Here is a 17,267-nt window from a genome sequence, read left to right as displayed (position 1 = left end):
AATGATTGATTCGGAGAGAATTATGGCTATTATAAACTGTAATCAGTGGTGGATGAGAATAATTACACAGGGAAAGGGGGAAAAAGCTGAAACATGGCTGAGCAGTGTTCTGATGGATGAGGAAGTCATTTCCTGGCTGTTAATGACTGATTTTTCAACAGTCAGCACACAAGCTTTAATCCCAGAGGCGAGAAGGAGAAAGAAATGACCACACTATTAAGGATGCTACTGATGTAAACTTACCAATTTTAATCTGAATATAGCTGGTGCCTGGCCCCCTGTCTGTCCTTGCTTTTGTTCCTGCAGTTGCAGACATACCCTTTGGGGGTGAGGTTAGGGCTGGCCTTTATCTGAGAGACACCAGGAAGAGTTATGGTTGTAGAGAACTTCCCTATATCATGGTGGTGGTATATAGCATCCAGATGTCACAGCATTGCAGGCTGTTAGAACTGGAAGGGCCACAGAAATCACCTAATCCTGTCTGTTCATTTCATAGATGAGCCCAGAGAGGTGAAGTAACTCGTTCAAGTCACACAGCTGATGGGCTTTAGACTTAAGGAGAAGTTGCTCACACAGGACCAGAAGGGAGATTGGCTTTGTCAAAGAGGCATGATGGGATCTCTGAGGGAGACAGCTTTGCTAAACCTATTTCAAAATTGGCATCAGCTTAGTCTCTTGCCCTTTGAGACAGGCTTTGGAGTTCAATATTCGGCCTGCATGAGTTGTTATGGGTGAGATTACAAGAGATCTGAGAGGGCATGGGTTTGTGGAATGATCTGTTTTGGTTTACAGACCAGCTGAGAGAGAGAGAGAGAACCCAGTTTATCTTATCATATGCAGCCATAAAACAAGATAACTGATGGAAATAGAAGTCATAAAACTGCAAAGCAGGACAGCCAAGAGTCAGCTGGTGACAGACACCCCCCCCCCTTCAGAGCCCCATGACTTTGAAGAGCCTTTCGAATACTTCTGTGAAGGACTGGGTCTCTCTGCCTCCAGTGCAGAGGCCCCTGAAGCAGAGAAGATGGGCAGTAGTGACGAGCCTGTGACACATCCCAACAGCTCTCCTCTCTGCTCCACTCAAGGGCAAAGCACATCCTAAGGAATGAATGGATCATCTTCTTAGAAAAATGTGACTGCCTCTGAGGCTAAATTATGTCAAGATATAAGATCAGGAATGTCCAGATGCTGTTTATCCCATCTTAATTAAATTTGGACTTCTTTGGGAGAAAAAATACCTCAGTTCCAGGAAAAGTTGTTTTGACTCTGAGGCTATTTGGACTTTGTTTTATGAAAACAAACACTTTAATCAAGATACCATTTTTCCTGAATTTTCACTGTGAAGGTATTTTCTGAAGCAAACTCTCTTGAGCCAATAATAATTGAATGATAATATTCTAGTCAACACTGTTAAATCATCTCAGTTTTTTCTCCATTCCCACTTTTAGTTTCCTGAGATTATTTTCATCAGGATCAATCTCTTTCCAGGTACATTTTATAGTAATGCTTTGAGAAGTTATTTGTCCATCTGGCATTCCCTTCCCCTTCTTCAGGTAAGCACAGCTTACTTTTCCTTTAGAGAACTGTGATTCCACACTTCCACAGGATCCTATATATCTACAAATCCCAGAGCTGCATCCCAGCCCACCAGCACCCTATCCCACAGCAATCCACGCCACTAGCACTCCCCGTGACCCCAAATGCAGAAGGGGCTGTGATCCTGATGGGCCAGTCCAGGTCCTCTATTCCCAAACCAGAATGACTGGCATTGAAATGGTCATTCTTCTTGAACTTTGCTATATGGATGCTGAGAGAGAGTGTGCACGCCTGATCAATTTGGAGCAATAGCTGTAAGGATATGGTTTTTGAGCTGCCGGTACTATCTTCCCAACTGGAGGGAAAGAGTAAGAGCAAGAGAGAGAGGAAAGAGAGACTGAGGGAGAAAGAAACCCTATATGTCATCTAAGCCCTTGGATCCAGCAGAACCTGACTTTTTAAATCCCATAACTGTGGACTTCCCAATTATGGGAATGGATGGACTCCCTCTTGTACTCTAAACTAGTTGGATAGAATCTCTCTTACTACTCAAAGTCCTGACAAAAACTAAGGCTTTTCATTGGGCTTGCTCTGATTTAAATTTTGGCCAAAATTGAAATATTTATAATGGATTATAAATTCATTTTTATAATTACTAGCTTTTGCTAGTAACAAAGGCCTATAGTACTTTATATAGCAGAAAGTAAACATATCTTTTGACTATAACTTGGATTTCCAAGCCCATTATGCACCTAGTTACAACCAATCTTTGCATCATATGTTTAGAATGAATGAACAAATGATTGAACAGACAGATGGGCTATAAGTCTTTCAGATATCACCCAGCACCTACTGGAAGCCTCCATCTTGCCAATGAGTTACTGGAGTGAACAACTATTTTTCTTAACCATGCATGCATGAAGATACACACACACACACACACACACGCAACCAAACATTGTCCTACATGGATTAACCAGAAAAAAAGCAAAAGCTCTCTGAAGAAAATATTTGGAATGATTGTTTAACATGTTGTTTAAGGAAGCATGCCATTCCCCCATAGGTAATAACAAAGGTGGGATCAAATTTTAAGAACTCCAAAGGGATGAAGAAACTCCAGAGGGGAAATTCGGACGTCTGGCTCAGCATCCCTTCCCCTTTCCCTCTGAGGTCCCCCCCTTTCCCGCTGTGTCTCTAAGGATCAGGTCATGCATAATGAGCCTATTCCTCATAGGCTCCACCCCGCTCTGCACAAAGCCTCCAGGATGAGAGTGGGGCATACACTGAGGTGCAAGTCCTGAGAGCTCTCAGGTGTGGAGGCTGAGTGCTCGAGGCTGCTGGCCAAGGCAGTCCCAAGGCTCTTCCCCATAAGGGGGTCCTTGGGGGGTGCCACGTGGGTACCTGTCAGTGGGAGCACTGGTCGGTGACCCGCAGAATAGGTGGATGGGGCAGCCAGGCCAGCCGAGCACACAAGGTGTTCCGTACCTGGCACTGGGCTTGCTCTGCTCTGAGAGAAAACACCCTACCCTGTTCCGTCCATGTGAAGTGCAGTTTCTCACTTGGGAAGAGGAAGAGGAGAGAGAAGCCGGCCCTGGGCACAAGTATCTGTTAAGATGACTGTCACCATGGTGGCACACAGCTTCTGCTCCAGGCAGGATCTTCCCCATTTTATTCTGTCAAGATGGCCATCTTCACAAAGAGTAAATAGATTATTTTGCAACAGTCACTTAACCCCAGAAAATGAAGACAGACCCTACCCCAGCTAGTGGTTGTGTCTCTTTGTCTTATCTGTTGATGGCCTCCTGGGTGTGACATATTTCTGTGGGTTTACCAGTAGGTCAATTTTCTGTATTGGTGGCTCTCTGAAGATAATCATGAAATTATATATATATATATATATATATATATATATATATATATATATGTAATTTATATAGTCATAGACACGAGCATATTCATTTGTTCACATTTATTTATATACGTGCATGGTATATGTATCTATATAAGCATCACGCACACACATACCCACCCACGCGCACACACACATACCTGTCTTATCCATAATTGTCACTCTGTAAAGAGGTGTTCGGCAGATTTTTGAACAAATGGCTTAGTGACCTTTTCTGCTAATAAGGGTAAGAATGCTCATTGTAGAAAAATTAGAAGCTGAAATTTGTGAAGAGAAAAATAAATATTGCTGACAATCTCACTAAACAGAGTAAACTGTTTTGCTTTATCCATTCCTGTTTTCCTCATGTATATCGTAGAGGTATCGTTTTTACATAGTCAGAATTGTGGTATACACAATTCTGAAAACTGCTCATTTCCATTCAGCCCTATGGAAGGCATTTTCCCTGTATTTGTCAAAATGATTTTAAGCCTCCCTATGTATTCCTTCCTAGGAGTCTTCATAAATTTAAGTGTGTGATGCCTGGGTGGGACTGGGGAGCGGGCCACACGCCATGCACTCTTCCTTTGAGATTGTTGCCAGGTCTGCCTGAAGGAGCCGCGGAGTGGACAAGGCACTGCTCACTGGCATGCACCACCCCAAACACCCCCCTCACCCCAGCACCAGTGGTGAACCCACCACTTGCCATGACCCTGAGGAGGCCGCTTGCTTAGCCCTGGCAAAGTGCAGATCCTCTTCCCTAGGATGTGGAGGGCAGCCCTGGCGTTGATACGACCGGCATTTTGCCCTGCAGAGGAAACACCTGTGAGGCCAGTTAGACAGGTGCCTGCAGACTCGGGCTCAGACCTCAAGCTGGCACTTTCCATCTGGCCTCCCCAGGGCATCTGAACTCTTAATAGCTGAACAGTAGTCCGGAGGTGCTCTCAGCTATTTGTGTAAGTGATGGCTCCCTGCTAGGTGTGTGTATTATTCAGAGAGAGGCAGGGGGACCAGCTGCCTGGGGGCAGCGTCTTGCCAAGTGACTGAGTGAGTAATGGGCCTTAGCAAGGGCAGCAGCTCCTGGCTGGCAGCCCCAGGGCCTGGCTATACAACCACCCCCACCCCCACCCCCACCCCCACCCCGCCCCATCCACATCCATGCTCCAGCCTTTACCAGATCCATTTCCATTTGGTTGAGCCCAGAAGCACTGAATTCAGAAAAGGAAAAAAAAAAAAAACCCAGGATAGAGAACAAACAGTGTAGAGAAGCCTGATAAGAAAAGATTTAGGCATAAAGACATTTTTATATATTTTTAAAGCACCAGTAAATTCCTTCTCATAAAAATGACAGGAAACCAATCTGGAATGAAAGGGAGAAACTTACAGAATCACCAAAGATACTTGAAAGCAAATGAATACGAGAGAAGAGAGCTCAGAACCTCAGCAATGATGAAGGTGAGCAGCCTTTGCTGGCCCAGCTTGAATTCAGCGCCACCCTGCAGTAGCCTGACTCCAGGCCATCAGAGGTGCCCTCCTGGAGGCTGTGAGGGTTAAGGGGGAAAAGTCAAGGCGTGCTGGGATCCTAGGACCAGCACAGCTCTGTCTTGAAGATCTACCCATTGAGGCGTCTGCTGAGACCTGGCCTTTCCCCTCCCAGGTGGGGCCCAGGTAGGGTTATGTGCCCTGTGGGCATCTCTGAGTACCTCTCAGCCCTCGGAGTCAGCTGTTTTAAGATTGTCTGGGACTCCGCATTTATTAACTAGGCCATTCTTGTTTCTGTTAGTTCACAATGCACAGGAATATTTCTCCTCCTAAAATTGTGAAACACTGATTTTTTAAAAAAATGTCTACTTTCATTTTCTGTTCTCAAATCTTAGCTAAATCTTAAATCTGAAAAAATTGTTTTAAGATAAATGTTACCTGGTTTTTTGATTATAGAAGTAACATAGTTTTATACATTTAGGAAAACTGAGAAAAGTACAAAATATTCACCCTTACTATTATTTGAAGGTTGTTGTTCTTTTCTTTTCTCTTCTTTCCTTCTCTTTCTTCTTCTCAGTTGTCCTGGGATGATAAATGCTAGACCCTTGGAGCTTTCCTTTAATTGGGGCATTTTTGAAAAGTCCCAGGAGGTAATCTGAAAAACGCAGGATGCTATGGTTAAAAGCGGTGGGTGAATCCTGCCATCCCCTTCTCAGAGATGCTCAGAGGAGTCTTGCAGAAAAATATCACTGTTGGACTTGGTTTACAAAGTCTCAAAATCTTATTTGATTCTGGAACACTTTGTTTCAGGTAACACACATTGCCATCCTGTGGAACTATTCTGCATACACAGTCTTGAAACTGCTGTTTTATCATGCAAAAATTTAACAGCCTGCTGCCTTTTCTTGTAATGCTGGCTTGTATGCTCTAAAGAGCAGCCGGCTGGCATCCCCAGGCCCTCGTATGATGATGTTAATTTAGGGGCTGGCCTTTGAAATACCATTCATTGCAATTCCAGTTCGACATATTGAATAGTTTTATAATTGGGCCTCCTCTTACTGTTCTGTTAAAAACATTCAGTGTCTTGTTTCCTAATGATTATCATCATCGTTATCATGAATGACATTTATTGAACATTCACTGCTTCCAGGCACTGTGCTGAGTCCTTTACGTGAATTACCCTATTTAACCTCATACCAGCTTTATCAGGGAGACAATATTAGTCTTCTCATTTATTAGATAAGAAAACTGAGGCTCAGATTGGTTAAGTAATGTGCTTGGGGTCAGTTAGCTACTAAGTGGTTCAACTGGAATTGAAATTCATGTGGCCTGTCTGTTCTTAACCATCATATGTTATTCATTTTAAATATCTCAGGTCCAAGGTTTGCAAACATCCAATGGAGATTTAGTGTGCACATCTTAAGATCTTACGGACTTTTCCCTCAACATATTTATATCCCTAATCTAGCTGATTACCTAGCTGATTTCCCTTTCTCTTCTGGCCCTTTCCTCTTACAAGTATTGATTAAATTTCTACAAGATTTGAAACACTGAGTTAAATGTAAAAATGAAAATTCAGTCTGAGACTTGGACCCTTTCCTTAGGAGGCTAACAGTCCAATGTAAGATTCCAAAGAGTAAATCACTGACTAAAATAGAGCACACATTCCTCAGAGAACCCAGAGGAATTGCATCTAGATCAATGGGAATCAGAGAGAATCCTCCAGAGAGGGTGGCAAGAGAGGTGAGTTTTAAAGAGTAGGTGCCCCCTAGAGAGGACAAGGATTGACATTCCAAGAAGACAGACAGGTATGCTCAGGGCCAACGAGCCACAAGTGCTGGAGCTGGGCTGGGCTGAAATGAAGGCAACGGGCCCAGGCAGGAGGAAGACTAGTGGGACAGGCAGGGTCAGGTCTGGAAGAGGCCCTGTGTACTGAACGGAGGGACTTTAGATGTATGGATAATGCGATGAATTGATTTGTGTTATAGAGAAACCGCTCCAGCAGCAGCAGGGAGTCTGCCTGGGAAGGAGAGGTTAGGCACAGGGGGCAGAATGAGGAAGCAGGAATTTAGTGGGAAAAAGGATCCAGAACTGCCCTAAGGCGGCGACAGTGTGGGGAGACGAGAAGAGATAGATTGGAGAAAAATGCAGGAAGAAAAACTGAGAAGATTTCACTGACGTTTAGAGTGGGAAGTGAGCGAGGAAGGAAAATCACTCCTGGATGTTTATGGAGGTGATGGAGGCAGGAACTGGAAAGGACAGAATGACAGCCATAGAGGATAGACGGTACCAGTGACTGCGGGAGCCCAGAGGGAGATGGAGCTGGTGGCAAGGAGCCTGTGTGTCTGGCTTGGACAGCTCAGTGGGTGAACACTGAGACAATCTGGGGCTTCATCTCAAGAAGCCTACCTACTATTTGACTTGTCTATCTTCCTAGAACTGTGAAACATTGGTTTAAAAAAAAACATTTTTACTTTCTGTTCTCAAACCTTAGCTAAACCTTAAATGTGACAAAATTGTTTTAAGATAAATATTAATTATTTTTTTACTATAGAAGTAACGCATTTTTATTTTATACACTTAGGAAAATTGAGAAAAGCATGAGATGTTCACCTATACTATTACCTTAGAGAGATGTATTTGGAGGTTGTGTACTCTTCCTCTTCATTCTCCCCCACCTTCCCTCACTTTCTCTCATATGTACGCGTTTTATTTAGTCATTTATCCATTCATTCATCTATTTATTCAACTGATATTTATTGAACGTCAATTATATGCCAGGCATCGTTGTAGGCAGTGGGGAAACAGCAATAAACAAAACAGTACCTCAAGGAGTGTAAATTCTAACGGGAGAGATTCTGACAATAAACAAGTAGATGTATGTTGGGTGGCAGCGTGTGCTATGGGCAAAATAAATAAAACTGGGCAAGCGAGCTGTAAAGTACTGGATGGAGATTTGCCATTTTATGTAGAGTGGTCTGGAAAGACCTCTGATAACCTGAGGCATTCAGTAGAGCCTTGACAGAGTAGGGAAACAAGCCATGAAGCAAGCCCAGGGAAAGAGCGTTCTGGGCAAAGGCGAATCAAGTGCCAAGGCCCTGGGGTGAGAGAAGGCTTAGCATGTTTGAGGAACAGAAGCTCATGGCTGGAACAGAAGGAGTGAAGGGGAGAATAGCAGGTGAAGTCATAGAAGGAGAGGGAGCCAGATCAGACTTATTAGAGAACAAATCCTTGGAAGGACACATAGAGACCAGTTTAGGAGGCTGTTTAAATATTCTGCTGAAGAGATGATAGTGGCTTGGACTGTAGGGTAGTGGTGAAGTGGTGAGAAGCAATCAGATCTGGATCCATTTCCAAAGCAGTTTGGAGAGATGTGTGAGGCAGGGGTCAGAAGATAACATTTTGAATGGAGCTTTTGTTCACTGAATATATTATATTTGTTTATTTACATACCTGCATATGTTTTTATATAGTTGAAAATAATTTTATATCCTGCTCTGCCCCACCCACCACTTGTTTACTCTAAAAGCAGAAAACTAAAGGATGCCAAACAGAAGACATACTTCCTGTTCACCTTCTTACTGCTTCTATCCTTATCCCCCTTTTCCTCTTTTTTCTTATCGGACAAATGAAATATACATGAATTAAGCCATGCATTCTGAAGTTTGCTTGTGAGGGGACTTGGCTAGAGGCTGCACTTTCTTTGAACTGTGTGGCCTGTGGCCAAGGGAAATAAAGTTTAATTAATGCTAATTTTTCTAACCCCTTTCTTTGCCTTTTCAGCAAAATAAAACTACCTTTGGGAGAACTGGCAAAAAAAAAGTTAAAACGGATACTACACTACCGAGCCTAGCCACTGATATAGCAAAAATATTTTCCTACATGACTACGTTTGGTCACAAATGATAAAATATTTTATCTTGCTCCTTCCCCTACCTACCTCTCTATTTAAAGTTTGAAGAAGTCAGTTGATTTTCATTCATCTTTATTTCTTTAGAAGATTTAGACAGTCTGTGAGTTTGTTTGCACTGGGTTGTGATCTGAGTGCTGGGCTTGGTTGGCTGTTATTACAACGGCTAGATTGTAGGGTACAGAAAGACCTAGCAGGGCGGGCCACCTGCTGGGATACTCACTTAGGTTCATTTGTTGGCCTTTCCTGTGAGAGACTACATTAGACTAGCTACTTAGGGCCCAGCTATTAGGGAGTAATTTTGCCTATTTCCATAGTTAAGGGTTTTGTTAATTAAGTTTAGAAACAAGGTATGTCCTCATTGTTCTACCATGAAGACCATCAGCGGCTCGAGTTTAAGGGGCTGCTTTCCTGCCTTTGGTCTACTTGCTGAACATCTTCAGGTTATGTTTATAAAGTAATTAAAGTGTAGATTATGCAGTGGTCTCTGGAAGCTACAGCATTCCCACGAGAAAATGCTATAACATAAAGCCTTAAGAGTCTTATGGCTGGATAATCATTTGAGAGAATTTAATCTGGTCCCATCCTCTCCCCCATTTCCCCATGCCCAGATCAAAAAACAAAGCAAACAACACAAACAAATGACCAGAAACAAAATCTTCCGCCACCCCCTCCCACTATTACCTCCAGCATACTTTAAAAATGAGGAAACCCAGGCCAAGAGTATGAGGGGTCACCCAGCATGTGAACAGCAGAGCTGGGGCTTGGCTCAGAAGGCTGGTACAGAGCACCCAGTGGCTGCCGTGAAAACCCAAACACATTTGCTGTTTGGTTACTCTTTGGCTGTGGCTTTGGATTAGATCATGAATGGGGGCAGTGACATATCTAACATGGACCAGTGCATTGGCCGCCAAAGTAAAATCCCTTTATAATCCTTTCCCTCCTCCAGTTCCAACTGGAAAGATCTGGAGCACTGAGAGCTGTGGGAGGTTGGGGCACAGCAGTGGAAACTCAGAGCCTCACAGACATGAGACCGAGAGCTGTGATGGGCTTGCCTTCAGTGGAGTGCTGTGTTTGTTTATGAGGCCCTATTCCTGTTGATGGTAGAAAACACTTGATCTTCTCAATTCAAGCTCCATCAGTCTCTTCTGATAATAATAATAGCCTCTTTGGAATAATTACTTTCCCTCTTCTCAAGGGCTTCCCCTACATCTTCCTGCACAAAGAGGCATTTGGTTAGTTGCAGGGAAAACCCATGTATCCTCCTGGCATTAGGATGGATATTCTCTAGGACTTCACTGAATCTGTCACTGAGTGGCTGAGGTTGATGAATCTACCTGTGACCAGGCGTGTCACAGCCTGATGGTCATCTCATCCTCCACAGAGCTGCCTGAGTGTCCTTATGACATGGCAGATGGCTTCCTGCAGTGTGAGTGATCCGAAAGACCAAGGCAAAAACTCCAGTGCCTTTATGAACTAGTCTTGGAAGCCATGTATTCTCACTTCTGCTATATTTTATTGGTCACACAATCAAACCCTGATGCATTGTGGGAGGGGACTATATAAAGGTGCAAATATGAGGAGACAAGGATCATTGGGATCCATCTTGGAGGCTGGCTTCCATAGTAACTGAGGTGTGTGTGCTCTAAGATGGTAGGAACAGATAACCCAGCAGACAATTTACAGCAATCCAAGCACCATCACCAAATTCACTGCTCTGTCAGTGAAAGTTGCAATAATATATGCACTGTGGAGAGGACTTAAGATTAGGAGGAACTCAAATGTTTCTCATGTGGAAATACTCTTACTCACAGTCTCTTCATGTTCTTCAGTCTTGGAATTACAAATAACCCCCCTCTGTCATTTTGTTATGTTAGATGTAAATATTGAGAAATCTGTTCTTGGTAAGCACCTGAGAGGGTAATGTGTCAAGTATCACTTAGTGCTACCGTCTCAGCCAAGGCATCCTCTAGATATCAACTTGTTTTTTCTCTTTATTTAGGGGGTGGTTTGTCATTGTGACTTACTGGGAGAAGAAAAGGAAGACCCAGGGGGCCATGAGGCCCTTCCACAGTCTTTATTTTAGATAAAGATAGTCTTCCTCATTTTTATTAATAAAAAAGATGCAGTGTGGTACACGTTCATGGAATCTTACCCTGTTAGAACCGGAAGAGATTTTAGCAATCAGGCATTCCAGTTCCTTTATTTCACAGGGGAGGAAGCTGATGTCCTGATGAGTGAGGAGATTTGTCCACTATCAGACAGCTTATTAGAAGCAAAGAAGCAAAGCTAGAACTAAAATCCAAACTCTTGAATCCCGGTCCATTGTGTTTCCTACTACTCCAAGCTGTTTCTAAATCTTCATTTCAGAAATTTTTTGATGTAAAATATTCTGCCTCTATAATAAGTTTCTGACGTAGATCATTCTTTTTTTTAAGGAAGTCATTATTCTTTTGGAATCAGAGTCTATTTTGCGAATTCGATGACAGCTATGTGCTCACTTCCAGAAATATGCACATACTCATATACATACAACATTCGGTGTGCAAATTCAGGGAGTGCAGACCATCTGAATGCCATCCTAGGGGAGTGAGCAAGTCAGGTCAAAAACACTATTTAAAAGTTTATTTATAAATGTTGCTTTAAATATTAATGTGTTCTGCATTTCCAAAATTATACTGCAAAAATATTCTTGATGGGCTTTGTTCCCCCAGCATTTAAACAACATTCTGATTTAGATTATGTTTCCTCCTTTGGAAGCTGCATTATCTTTTGGCTTCTTCGCTTGCAGTGATTTTTCTTCAAGCCTGAAATGTTTCTTAATGCATCTTCCAAAGCGTTCTATTTCAGGTCTATCCTTGTCTAGGGAGACTGTCTTTATCTTATTTAATTCAGAATACTTTTGTTTTATAGACTAATGAAAGACCGTGAGGTTAAATCCACCACCTGTAGACCTTCCCCCACTGTGTGTCAGGCATTATTTCATTACCACATGACAATTCCAATCAGAATTCAAAGCTCGTACTGACAGCTTGAGTCCGTGTGGGGTCATGTTTAACTTTATCACCTAAAAATCCAGAAATAGGCTGCTTTGGGTTGTTCATCTAAGTCTTTCATTCTGCCATTCAACTAGATGACTATTTCATATCTTTCATATTTTCCTCCCTCCTCAAATTCCAATGCCCCTTCCCTCATCCTCACCTCAGATAAATAGCTTATTTTCTATTTCACTAATAAATTGAAGCAATCTGAAGAGAATTTTCACAGGCTCCTATCACCATATCCTCCCATCTCTCTGCACCAATACTGTCAGTATCATGTGCCCTCTGGTTAGGATGAGTGAACTATCCAAGGTCAATCCCTCCACTCATGCACTAGGTCTTATTCCTTCTCTCCTACTCAAGGACACAACTCCAGGAACCTCCTCTTTTTACTCAAGCTCTTCTCTCTATACCTAATTGTTCCCATCAGCATGCAACTGTACCATTATCTCTCCACTGTACAACAAAGCAAAGAACACGCTCTTGATCTCAGATTACCCTCTACCTATTATCAGATTTCTCTGCTCTCAGTTACAGCAAAACTCCTTGAAAGAGTAGTCTCTACACTCAAGGGTCCATTTCTGCTCCTCTCATTCTCTTTTGAATCCACTGCAATCAGGATTTCACCCCCACTACTCTGGAGAAATAGCTCTGGTCAAGGCCACCAATGAAGGCCATGCTGGTTACCACAACTACATACCCAGCCTAAGGTATGCCATCTATTGCCCCTCTGAGACCTGTCCCTAAACTTCCTGTTTGTGAAATACTCAGGCTATCACAAATGGAAGGAAAGAGATTTTACCCATGTGCTCCCCAAATTTGATAATGCTGCATATCTAGCCCCTATTTTGTACAATGCAATTTTATGAGACAATCAAGTCCATTCAATTGAAAATGTAAATTTTTCTAGGTCTACACATACAAAGGGGTTCATCGGCAACTATCCAGTAACTTTGGACTGTTTAGGCAAAGAGGTAAAATAACCAAGACATTCTGCTTCCCCTGGCCCCCACCCTCTTGGCCTCCGTTGGAGCTATTTGACCTTGAAGGATGTTAGCGATGGTCTCAGTGTTTGCTTTCCCTTTTCCTGGGGAGAAGGGCCCAAGGTCTAGAATGTCACATATTTTACTTCAAAGGAAAATGCACAGCATGAAAATGGAGTTTTAGGAGCCAAGCAAGCTGCACCCTGTCTTAACAGACAGCAACCAAAATGGTCTCTCCATGGGCCCTGGAGCAGATGACTGCACATCAGACTCCCAGGGGAGGCTCAGACGGACAAGACAGCGGTGGTGGACTCTGGGGGGTTGGGGGAAGGCATTCCAAATAGATCTACATTAGAAAGGACTGTGTTATAAGTGACTCAGGATTTACTGCAGTGGGATATGTATGTCTTCCTCACCAACCAGGAGGAGAAAAAAAAAAGGATCTCAATTCATCTTTTAAGAACTCAGACTATTTCTTCTTTGTCTCCTCATGGGGCGTTCTCCATTCTATCTCCTTCCAGAATGAAAGGTTCATTTATTTTCCTAGATAAGGTCTGAATAAGGGCAAAATATAATTTGAAAGCAGTCAGGCTTAAGATAAATTAGTCATAAAGAGGCAATTACTTTATATTAAATCTGTGTCCTTTCTAAAAAGGAATTTGTATTTATCAATTAACTCATTTTCACCATTTAATTTTTCTAAAGGAGATCATGAACTTAAAAAAATTCATGGTTTTTTTTTTCTATTTGTAGAAAGATTTAGATAGCTTGGGGTTTCATATCATATTATAGTCATCTTTTTCATCAACATTTTCTAAATATTGAGAAGTACTGTAGATCTCATTTTTTAATTTAAACATTCACAAAAGCTCATGCTACATTTCTGTCATACTTTCCAGATTATTAGATTAGTAAAAGGAATGTATAGCAGGCAACTGAGCACAGCAAATAATCAAATGTCATTTGCAATCAGACTTGAGTTTGAATTTCAGGTCTACACTGCAAGATCTGGGACTTGTTACTTAATCTTACGAAGTCTCAATATCCTCAACCAGAAAATGGGGATACAAATGACATGTAATTGTAGTGAATATCTATTGTTTTGGCCCATCTGTCATGCATTTTCTTTTCTTCTAGACCAGGTCATTTCCTTTTCCTCAGGAACTGTCCCTCCCCTGTTCTTGGCCCATAAAGTCCTGGTGGAGCCCACTTCCCTCTAGGCTTGGGGTTGGACACATGACTCAGAACTTCCAATCAGGGCACCACACTTCCTTGGCTACAGTGACAGGTGATATGTATGTGTTCTAAGCTGGATCAGTGACTTCTGCTAATGCTACTGGAAAATCAGTACATTCTCTCCACAAAGATAGCTAGAAAATAAGCCTAGGGGTATGTGTGCCCATTTTTGCCACCCTATAAAGGATCTTTCTTGAGAATGAAACCAACAAAGAGAAGAGCAAAGCCAAAAAAATTAAATGGAGAAAGCCACTCTCCTAAAGATATCATTTGGGTTATTGGCTGCAGCTAGTCCCAAAGCTCAATGCAGCTCTGGATTTCTTAATTATGTAAACAAAAATTTCCACATTTTCAAAAGCCAATTTAAAGTGGTTTTCTGTCGCTTGCAACCAGAATAATCCTGAATACTGCAGATATTAACACCTGGAGGTGGGGAGTTGCAAGGGATGAACATAACATGAAATTGGTTAAGTCAGGATGGGGGATGGAATGCCGAGGATTCCCTTTCTCCTGGCCAGAAGGTCGGTAACACCTGTAATGTGGTGACAAAGCTTACTGTTGCAGGCATTAGTACCTCACCCAACAGCTGCAGCTCTCTGCCTTCCAGACGTATGCTAGAATTTAATTTTATGGCTCCTGTGATTGAGTGGGGTCATGTGACCTGCCTGTTCTGACCAATACATTTTGAGCAAAATTGAGCACTTAACTGTTGGTACAAGATTTTCCTGAAGCACTCCTTGCTCTCATCATGGCAACCCACAATGCTGGGTTCAAGATACTGGCTGAACTTCTCAGTTTGGATAAGTGGGGCGCCCCCCTGGTGACCAGTAAGGGGCATGAAGCATGAAGAAGAAACAAACCTTAGTAGTTGTCAGCCACTGAGATTTTGGAGGCATTGGTTAATATAGTGTAGTTCAGTCTTTCCTGGCCAATGTGCCTACTGTATTTTGGGATTTAAACCATATTTCTATCACAGATCACAGACTTGGTAGGAAGTGTTAGGATTATATCTTGCAGGCTTCAGTATGGCCTGACAAGAAAGACAAAAGCTTTCCTACAGGCTGACCCATCTAAAAGCATGACATGACAGGGGAAAAACAACTTTCTTAGGTGAGGCCTTGTTAGCCTGTGGTCAGCAGTGCTAGATGACTGCAAGTCAGCTATTCATGAGCTTGAAGGCTTGGCAAAGTCAAATCCTCTTCCCCACGTCACAGTTAGTGCCAGCAGAGGCAGGGGAAAAAAATTGCTGGAAACTCAGGGGGAGATAAGAGTAAGATCTGGGAAAATCCTGATCCCTGATTAATTGAGGGCTCCCAGCTGACAAAGGGGGTGACTGTCAAATTTCAGTGTGCTGAGTCATGTACTGGACCAACTTCTGGGAACGAGGGACGGATGGCTGTGCCTCCCCACCTAGGCTATTGTTTAGCCATCCTCAGAGGCAGAGGCCAAAATGAGACCACAGAGGCACACTGCTAAGGGACAGAAGCTTTGAGATCTGGGTCTGTGTTCAAGTCACCATAACTCAAGCAGTTGTTCAGCAACATGGCATAGGTGTTAAAAAGCTTGGGCTCTGCAGTCAGTTTAGCTGAATTCCATCCCAATGTCACTAGCTGTGTGACTTTGGGCAAGTTATTTAAGTTCTCCCTGCCTCTATCTCCTTCCCTACAAAAGAGGGGCAATAGTAGTATTTACTTCATGTGGTTCTTTCAAAGATTCAGTTAAGACAGTGTATATAAAGAGCTTAGAAGACTGCTTAAACATAGAAAACCCTCAATAAATGTATAAATATGTTAGGTATTATGATCATTAGTAGCCAAAATAATGTGCAGATAGTCTGAAGCAACTGGAATTGCCAGAGAAACCCCAGCTTGGCATTAAAATGCCTGTAATTGCTCAACCCCTAAGATGAGCAGGCCCCAAATCCAAACTAACAGGAAGTGGGCAACTATAGGAATGATCACGGCCTCTGGAAGGGACCTCTTCCCCCAAATCCTCTCACACGATGCCATGGTGGACAGTGTACAGGAGAGAACCTTCCAGAGAGCAGAGCTGGAGGCAGCCGGGTCGACTGTTCTAGAGCCCACTCCACTGCCAGGGCAGCCACTCCAGCATGGCCACTCTTGTCCAGCATATCACCAGTTTTAAACGGTGGCCACTGTACGTTGGGGTTTTTTTTTCTTTTCTCAAATGAAGTATTTTTATTGCAATTACCCTCTTTTTCTTCCACCATTGAATGCTGGATGTGATTTGGATTTGTGAAGGCGGACACCAGAGCTGAGCTTGGCGATAAGGGTCAGAGAGAATAGAACTGCTCTGATTAACAGAGGGAGAGAAATATACGTAGGTTTCCTGAGCGTGGAAAGGCGCTGAGAGGCTTCGAAGATAATGTGAGGCCACAGGCAGTATAGGGGATAAAGATGACCTTAAAAAATGCCTGGGGGTGGGTAGAAGACAAGGGTTGAGGAAAGAGGGTAAAATAAGAAATAGGTTGCCTAATAATTCAGTTCACCTGCTGCAATGAAACCCTATTTCTGCCTCCTCGCAGCTTTTGATGTGCCCGCTAACACAAAAGCAGATCTCTGTGGAGATTAAGGAAGGGCTCAATTCTACATCTGGGTCAATATGGTCACATGTACGGATGCACGTAACTGAACAATTAGCTGCAGAAGCCCTCAAATCCAAAATAATTATCCCCCAACTCTTTAGAAGTCACAGAAATGTGAAAGCAAGGCCTTGGCTGGCCAGAGAGTAGAATGGAGTTTCCAGCCCACCTTATCTGGTTATTAAGGGGCAGGGAGGCCTCGGCTGACAATGGGCTCCGTGTTTTGCCAGGTGTTGAAAGCCTTATTGAGATGACAGTGAACTTTTCCAGGATATGCTCTTTCAGATCCCCGAAGAATGAAATCAGGAATACAAAGTACTTATGTCCGTATAGCAACCCAAGTTGATAAAGCTCCTTCAAAGCTCTTCCGACTCTCTGGAAGTTGGACAGCTCATGTCTGGTTTGGATGGGCAATTGCAGCCTGGGATCATTTCCTTATCTTTTCTCCTTTCTAATATTTCTATTTGTCTTCAGGTTATATCCCAGACCCCAGAGGAGTCTTTCATGCTTTCCTATATAAAGAGCCGAATGATCATTCCATCAGGGTTGATGAGTGAGTTAAAGGTTTAAAGGTTAGTGGTCCATGAGT

The 17,267-nt window shown here is 42.9% G+C and overlaps 1 long non-coding RNA gene across 9 annotated transcripts in view; it reads right to left on the bottom strand.

Annotated features, from left to right (window-relative positions):
• The window catches only part of LOC309631789, a 274,990-nt gene that overhangs the window by 197,567 nt on the left and 60,156 nt on the right, over nt 1–17,267 (bottom strand). For 7 of the 9 annotated variants that reach the window (XR_014246528.1, XR_014246529.1, XR_014246530.1 and 4 more), the window contains one exon: nt 5,423–17,267. This exon is cut by the window's right edge. This is a non-coding gene — a long non-coding RNA (uncharacterized lncRNA). The remainder of the gene's footprint in view (nt 1–5,422) is intronic. The other 2 variants (XR_014246533.1, XR_014246535.1) reach the window with 1 other exon arrangement.

Source organism: Balaenoptera borealis (assembly GCF_965194805.1).
Source record: "Balaenoptera borealis genome assembly, chromosome: 7".
Lineage (NCBI taxonomy): Eukaryota > Metazoa > Chordata > Mammalia > Artiodactyla > Balaenopteridae > Balaenoptera > Balaenoptera borealis.
The sequence above is the reverse complement of the archived record's forward strand: the minus strand, read 5'-3'. Positions and strand labels throughout refer to the sequence as shown.